The sequence below is a fragment of the Callorhinchus milii genome, unplaced genomic scaffold (genome assembly GCF_018977255.1).
Source record: "Callorhinchus milii isolate IMCB2004 unplaced genomic scaffold, IMCB_Cmil_1.0 Scaffold4, whole genome shotgun sequence".
Classification (NCBI taxonomy): domain Eukaryota; kingdom Metazoa; phylum Chordata; class Chondrichthyes; order Chimaeriformes; family Callorhinchidae; genus Callorhinchus; species Callorhinchus milii.
The window spans coordinates 70,198,281-70,206,254 of NW_024704745.1; the positions used below are offsets into that span (position 1 = coordinate 70,198,281).

A 7,974-nucleotide genomic window follows, 5' to 3' on the forward strand; every position below is an offset into this window, starting at 1 on the left:
GGGTCACTCAGTTAACTGTGAAAGCGATCTTGTACCAGGGTTTTAACAGATAAACTGACAGTTATGGAGGCAGGGCCAGTGTAAGACTATTTATCTGTCACACTGCCCGCTCTGCTCAAGCAAAGTGTGTGTTGGTATACGTTCTCCTGGCCACAACACTCCCTGGTGACTCCAGAGGACTCATGCCTACATAGTCACCCAGGATACAGAGTCACTGAGCTCTTTTCCCTTGGAGTGACGATAGGTCAGGAGTTTATTGTATTTAAAAAACAGCTGGAAGCTAATAGGGTGGGTATGAGATGTGATCAAATAGGCCGAAGGGACGTTTTCATCCAAACAAATCTTGTGATCTTGTAATCTTGTGACAAAAAGACTCATAGGCTAAAACCAGATGGAATTTTGAAGCTCGCACACTTGATTTCTCGACTGTGCTGATTTTAATTGAGACTGGAGTGATGGGGGAGGTGGCTTCTGTGTCTTTAGTCAAGGAAAGAGAAAGGAAAGAAAGGAAAGCATCTGACAAGACTCCTACTGCAGAACCCTGCCAGAAAATATGCGCTTGTGGTCATTGATTGACAACAGAAAAGTATTTATCTCTGACCCTCCTCATTGTCAGAATGGCTTTCTAACACTCATATTTGAGGCTCACACACGAATACCTGCTTTCATAAAATGCACGAGGCACCACCGAAAGCATGGACAAGGATCAGAAAATTGAGGCCAATATCTTGGAAATTGTCAGGAACTGTTTTTCGTCTTCCCAACGAATAATAATTGGACAGGACGCTAGAGGCCTGGTATTCCATCTCTTCTCAGCCTACCTGTGCTTAAAATTTAAGATTGCCCAGAATTGTGAAAACAAATCTTCAATTCATTCTTAATTTCAAAGAGAATTCTTTTTATGAACTGAGGAAAATCAGTTTCTAAATTAAGAGCGTTTCAAAATTAAGATATTAAGATTGATCTTACAGGGTAAGACTAAGGTGTATTAGTCAAGCGCGGTTGGATGTCCTCCCAACTTGAAAGGTGCTGTACAAATGTAATTTGTTGTTGTTGTATTTTGATCTATAGGAAGGTTAAGTTTCCATTTTCTTCAGTTAGAGCAAGTCTACTGCTTAAGTGTGTATTGGCTTCAGATCAACCTGCTGGCTTCAGGCACTGTTTTGGTGATTCTATTCAGCAGATAGAAGTGCTGTTTTGTGCCACAGAAGAATTTCAGTGACCTCATTTAAATTCATTCATGCTTTTGGAATCAGTATTCTGGAGTTCTATAGGATGTTAGGGGAGGAAATGGCCCCATAAAGCTCAGCATAAAAGATGAGGTAATTTCCTTCTGGCAACAAAAAACAATGAGAATATTTTTAGCTTTAAAGTTTTTTTTTGTTTTAATTGGATATTTGATCTCTCAAACCACTGTAAAATGAATAGAATGCTGCGGGCAGTATCTGGGTACTGCATTAATATGGTTGCTATCTTCCCTTTTACAATGCTCTGGAAAAGTGATGTGTTGTGGCAGAAGTACAGAATAACTGCATTAATTTGTATTGTGACAAAGTGCATTTACATTGCATAATGTGACACAGACATTTGTGAAGCAATGCAAATAAAATTTTTACAATGTCCATAACCCCGCTGTTACAAGCGTTACTTGCTTGGGATCAATTATTATTATAATAATCCTTGCATTTGGTAAAAGGCCTTTCACGTCGGAGGATGTCCCAAAGCACTTCACAGAATTTACTGTGAAGTGGAGTGACTGTGTATTTTGTGGAAATACGTGGCAGCCAATTTGCGCACAACAGTAATAATAATCCTTCCATTTGATATAGTGCTTTTTCACATCTTCTAGACGTCTCAAAGTGCTTCACAGAGTATACTGTAAAGTGAGTTAACTGTATATCTGTGGGCGAAACGCGGCAGCCAATTGCACACAGCAGTGTCCCACAAACAGTCGTGGATTGAAGTGACCAATTTTTATTGCTTTTTTTTCTTGAGGGATTATTGTTAGGCATGTGGAGTAAGGAAACTTGCCCAAGATTTCACCCTGCCGGGAATCAAACCCAGGTCTCTCGCTTACAAGGCGAGTGCTCTAACCACTAAGCTACAGGACTCCTATATCCCACCCACAAACAGCCATGAAATTAATAACCAATTTTATTTGAGGGATTGTTGGCCAGGGCGCCAGGACATTCTAGTGGAGGTAGCCATTAATGTCACTTTCCAATGATTGTAAAGCTTTGTTTTGCCTTGACTGAGACATGAAGGAATGGTCCCACCCAAAGATAGTCCAAAGAGCAGCAGGGTTGATGCTCACTGTTAAAATGATGAGCTATGGGAAACAACAAGATAAACTAGAACTAGCTCTTCAGTTTCAATAGGTTCAAAAGAGATACTTGAGAAGGTGACCTTAATGGTGCTTCATGTGATTAATAAATAAAATAATAATAATCCTTGCATTTGATATTGCACCTTATCACATCTTCGAAACGGCTCAAAGCGCTTCACAGAATATACTGTAAAGTGAACTTACTGTACATTTATGGGTGAATTGCGGTAGCCAATTGTGCACAGCAGTGTGAAATCTTAGCTATGCCAAGCAACATAAAGTCAGAGTTGTGAAGGACAATTTAGGACATACACAAGGAAGTATTTCCTTACACACACAACAGCTGGAACAGGTTGCCAGTAAGAGTGCTTGAAACTAGGACAACTGGACTCATTTGAGAAACCACTTGATACTGTAACAGGAAGATGGTAAGAGAGATATTCTTGAAAAATGAAATCAAAGAGTCTGAGGAACTGTCTTCATTTAGATATATAATAATTTTTTAAAAATGTGGTCACTGTTTGTGCGACACTGCTGTGCGCAATTGGCTGCTGTGTTTTGCCCACAAAACATACAGTCAATTCACTTTATCATATATTCTGTGAAGCATTTTGAGACTTCTCGAAGAAGTGATAAGGCCTGCATTAAATACAAGGATTATTCATTTGAACCGCTCTTGAGATCTTTTGAGAGTGGTGACATTGTTCTGAAATCAGATACTAGGTGACATATGGAAGCAGCCAAGAATTTTCCTGAACTCACTGGGACACTGCTTTGCACTGTGTTCAGTGACATACCCAGTGCAAGTTTAGTTACTCACTGCATTGAGAAACTAAACTGCAAACCTGCCTAATGGGATCCTCAATCAGATCACAGGGTATTGGATCACAAGTCTATTTCAACAGAACAGATTGCTCAAATTTTCATCATATTTTGCCTGCATACAGAGAAATAAAATATTAGAATCATAGAAGGAGGCCATTCGGCCCATTGTGCCTGTGCTGGCTCTTTGGAAGAGCTACCCAATCAGTCCCACTCTCCCGCTCTTTCTCGATACCCCTGCAAATTTTCCTTTTTCAAGTACCTATTTAATTCCTTTTTGAAAGTTGTTATTGAATCTGTATCCACTACCCTTTCAGGCAGTGCATTCCAAACCATAACAACTCTTTGTGTAAAATATTGACGATTTTAAATAAATATTATACTCCTCAGGAGTATTCTAACAGTAAGGATCACAAATTTCATATTTTCCCCCCAAACCAGAATTCATTTTTAAGCAAAACAACCATCTCGTGATTTATGAGTTTTGAAGGTTAGCCAAATTGATTTAAAATTACCTGTAGGTGAGTCACTGTTCTGTGCATTGCTTAATCATAGCCTAGGCCTCATGCAATAATGTTAATTTACAATCCAGTTCATGATTTATGGTTCCACTTCATTTGTTTAAGAGCTCAGTACAGCTTGAAGTTAACTTGACTGGTTACAAATTATTCTGTTTGGCTCATCCTCTACAGCAAGGTAAAAGGTCATAACTCAAAGGCAGACACTGACAAGGAGGATCCATAATGCTTTTAACAAGTGAATGAATGCTATGACTTCTACGTCTGCAAAACATCATGTGAATAGAAATCAGACACAGACTTTTATAGATTTTAATATGTAACCTGTACAAGGACTATCCAATTTTCTCATTTTAGATGTTCAATTCTGATAACAAAAGTGAACAAAATAATGGGCTTAGCTTAACCATAATATCCGAATCACTGCTGGGCAACATTCATCTGTTTGTTAATTATAGCCAAAATATAGATGTGAGTAAACAGGGGCGGAACATGGAGAAATTGCAGCAGTGGATAAATTGCTATGTTTAGTGCTACACTGAGCATTGCTATCCATCAGAAAGAAAAGTGAGAGGGAAGAGAAAGATCCTTTTAGCTTGCTTTTTTGCTAATATTCACCTCTTCCCCCATTCCTTAAAATGTTGAATGTTGTTGGGGTTCAATTCTATGAGCCTGCAACTTTCTGCTATCTTGCCAAGTGACCATAATCTATATATGAATCTAACCTGAATGGGGGATAATTCAAGGTGTTTGTAAATTGGCAAATATTGTGAATCCTGAAAGCCGTCAAGAGTCTAAGGCTGGTGAGCAAACTCAACAATGTTTTCTCAGACTTTATCAGATTTGGGGATTAGTGATAATAGTCCAATTATGAGGGGGAGGGGAGGGGGGGGCGTAATTTTCCGTCTCAGTGAAAAAGGTTTGAAAGTGGATTTTAATACAAATCGTGTATAGAATATGAACTAGGCAGTCTTATTTATATGAGCCTGCACAGTTTTGCAGAATCTGTTGGATGAATTACAGCTTATTTACTCTACTAAGATATATGGCAGATTATATGGAAGGATATAAACATAAACAGTTATCTAAATCTTGCAAATCAAACATATTTGCAAATATGTAGTTCAAACTACCGAAACAAATCTGGTTTAGCAATATCACAAATTTGATCCAAGTGCCAGCAAGTTATTCTATTCAGAAGGCATCACAGTTCAGTTAGATTCTATTCTCACCTGAGGCCTGAAATTGCATCATTAATTTAGAGCTCCCAAATTAAGACAATTTTATGGTTTTTCACAATTTTACACAATCTTAAATTTAAGACAAATGATCTTGTGGACTAAAATAGTTGGAATTTCAGGATTCTAATGTACATGAAGATACACATTTTATTTGGAATAAGTGTTGATAATTGTATATTAATCTGAAACAGGAATTCTGGTTGATGGTTCTCATAGAACCATAGACATTCACAGCACAGAAGAAAGCCATGTGATTCATTGTGCCAACGTTGAGTCTTTCAAAGAGCAATCCAGTCATTCCCATTTACCTGCCTTTTCCCCAAAGACCTGCAAATTCCAGGGCGCTAAACCCAATTGTAATGCCAAAGGCAGTGCCACAGCTAGATCAGCTAATTCAGTACGGAGCAGGAATCCAACCTGTGATCTTCTCATCTGTATGGATTAGTGCTACACCTGGCAGTGCCTTTATCTCTAGATTATCTAGAAGAAGAATTCATCTTGTCCTGGCCTTGCCACGAAGGATGTAGTCTTACAGCATTCCACCGCTGAGAAACTTCATGAAAGTATTCATATAGAGGCTTCAAAAAAAACATTGCAGGTAAATTTTTTCCTGCTAATTTTATATAGTACTAAAGTAATAGTGCATACAAGTCTAGTAGGGAAAATGCTTGATACGGTTCTATTTATTTGCACCCATTAAAATAATTCTCTTGACCTTTGTTTGAAAATTTGGGTCTGTTTTGACTGCAATAGAGAAAGCTAAGTGGCAACATAATAAATCTCTTCAAAATTCTGAAAAAGTTTGGGAGGCTAAACAGTGAATGATTGATCATTCTTGCTGGTTGCAAAATCCTTATTAAGGAGGCACATTCACAGAATTTGATGAACAACAAGGAATAATGGGTGGAGTCCTGTAGTTTAGTGGTTAGAACACTTGCCTTGCAAGAGAGAGGACCTGGGTTCGATTTCCAGCAGGGTGAAACCTTAGGCAAGTTTCCTTACTCCACACACACACCTCTATTTACCTAGCAGTAAGTAGGAACCCGCATGTTAGTTGATTGGCAAATCGCTTTCCGGGGGTAATAATCCCTTCAAAAAAATAATAGTTTCGTCACTCAATCCGCAACTGTTTGTGGACAATGTTGTGCAAATTGGCTTCCACGTTTTGTCCACAAAATACACAGTCACTACACTTTACAGTGTATTCTGTGAAGCGTTTTGAGAAGTCTCGAAGACGTGATAAGGCGCTAAATCAAATGCAAGGATTATTATTATTATATAAACTCTGAATTGACACTGAAAGAGTTAGAGAGGTTGGTTGAATTTGTTATCCTGAAGGTTATCAGAGCATTAAATACTTTAATACAATTGATTATTGAAGCTAAAACCATAAAGTCATTTAAAGAAGAACTGAATAAGTATTTGAAGACAAACAATAATAAAAAGGTACAGGAAAAGAGCAGGGAATTGGGATAAGAGTTGACAGATCCATTGTAGGAGTTGGCACCAGTACATGCTCAATGGGCTAAATGGCCTGGCACAGCTGGTAGCACTTTCATTTCTGAGTCAGACAGTTTGGGGTTTAAGCCCCACATCAAGACTTGTAACCACATAGCCTTAGTTGACACTCACATGCTGGGAGGGTGTTGTATTCGAGAATCCGTCTTTCGGGTGATATGTTAAACTGAGAATGTGTCTGCCTGTTCAATGTTATCAGGCCTACTTTTAAAGGTAAAACATATATTGGTATAGTAAATTCATCATGTTCAACATGAAAATATTAAAACAAGAAAAGGTAATAAATAACGCCTTATCCATGCTTCTAATTTCAAATAGTTAAAACGGAGATTTAGATAAAGATTTAAGATTAATTCAAATCTAGGTTGAATGCAAAGTATTGTAAAGTGTAGTGACTGTGTATTTTGTAGGCAAATACAGCAGACAATTTGTTGTGGTCCCGTTTGCTTGTTAAAGATCCTGTGGCACTATTCGAAAAGAGAATGGAGTTTCTCCCGGCCAATAATTTCAATCACGTAAAATTGGTCATTCACTTTCTGGGTTTGTGTGACATTGCTCTGCACAAAATGTTCCCCTCCCTTCTCCGCCCCCCGACCCCAGCTCGAGTCTGAAAGGCTGTAATCTGTCCAGCGCCTTGGGACGTCCTTCCAACGTGAAAGGCGCTACACAAATGTAATCTTGTTGTTGTTGTTCCTACAAAATACACAGTCACTACACTTTACTATATATCCTGTGAAGCGCTTTGAAACATCCTCTCAACTTGAAAGGGGCTGCATCAAATGCAAAGATTATTATTATTATAATGGTTGAAAAACATGCTTTGAATGAAAAGAGGAAGCATCTGTATATCTTGTACATCTACCCCATTTGATTATACATTTCCTGATATATTAATCTGTTAACTTTAAAGAACTAGAGATAGAACCTGGATTTTAGAACTGGGGAAAAATACAGCATACTCATTTCAAAAGGTCTTCTAAGAATTAATGTTCAGATTTTGAGATATTACACCTTCAAGGTTGAAAATAGATTAATAACCTTCACAGCTTTGTAAAAACAATCCACAGTCACCATTTCCTGGAAACAGCGCACGTTCAGTCTGCTCTTTAGGCTTCTGCTCCATACCCAGCCATTTACTTGTTTCCTGTTTTCAATCTGTTAATTCTCAAAGGATGGCCTTGTTAGGTTGTTTCATAGACCGAGCTGCCGATGCAATCATTTTACCCCTAAGAACCAGCACTACTAAGGAAGCAACGTTTTTAAGCTGTTTAACGGAACTCGCTTGGGAGTTTTCCTCGGCACTATGTGTTTCCGCATCAAGGCTAAGAATTTCTTTATTGCCATGTGGTAATCCATAAATCATTTAAAAGGATAACATTTCATGAGAATCTGACAGATATTTCATGGGCACAAACACTATCCTATAGAGATTCAAACAGCTTGGAGTATTTGGAAAATGTTATCGTTTCTGCAGACATTGATATGCTGTGTCTACACTGGAAATTCTTGCACCTGCACAACATTATCAGGCCACCTTATAATTCATTCA

The 7,974-nt window shown here is 38.2% G+C and overlaps 1 non-coding gene across 1 annotated transcript; it reads right to left on the minus strand.

Annotated features, from left to right (window-relative positions):
* Nucleotides 1-2,039: 2,039 nt before the first annotated feature.
* On the minus strand, nucleotides 2,040-2,111 carry trnat-ugu. The gene has a single exon. It is a non-coding gene; the product is annotated as a tRNA-Thr (tRNA).
* Nucleotides 2,112-7,974: the final 5,863 nt, after the last annotated feature.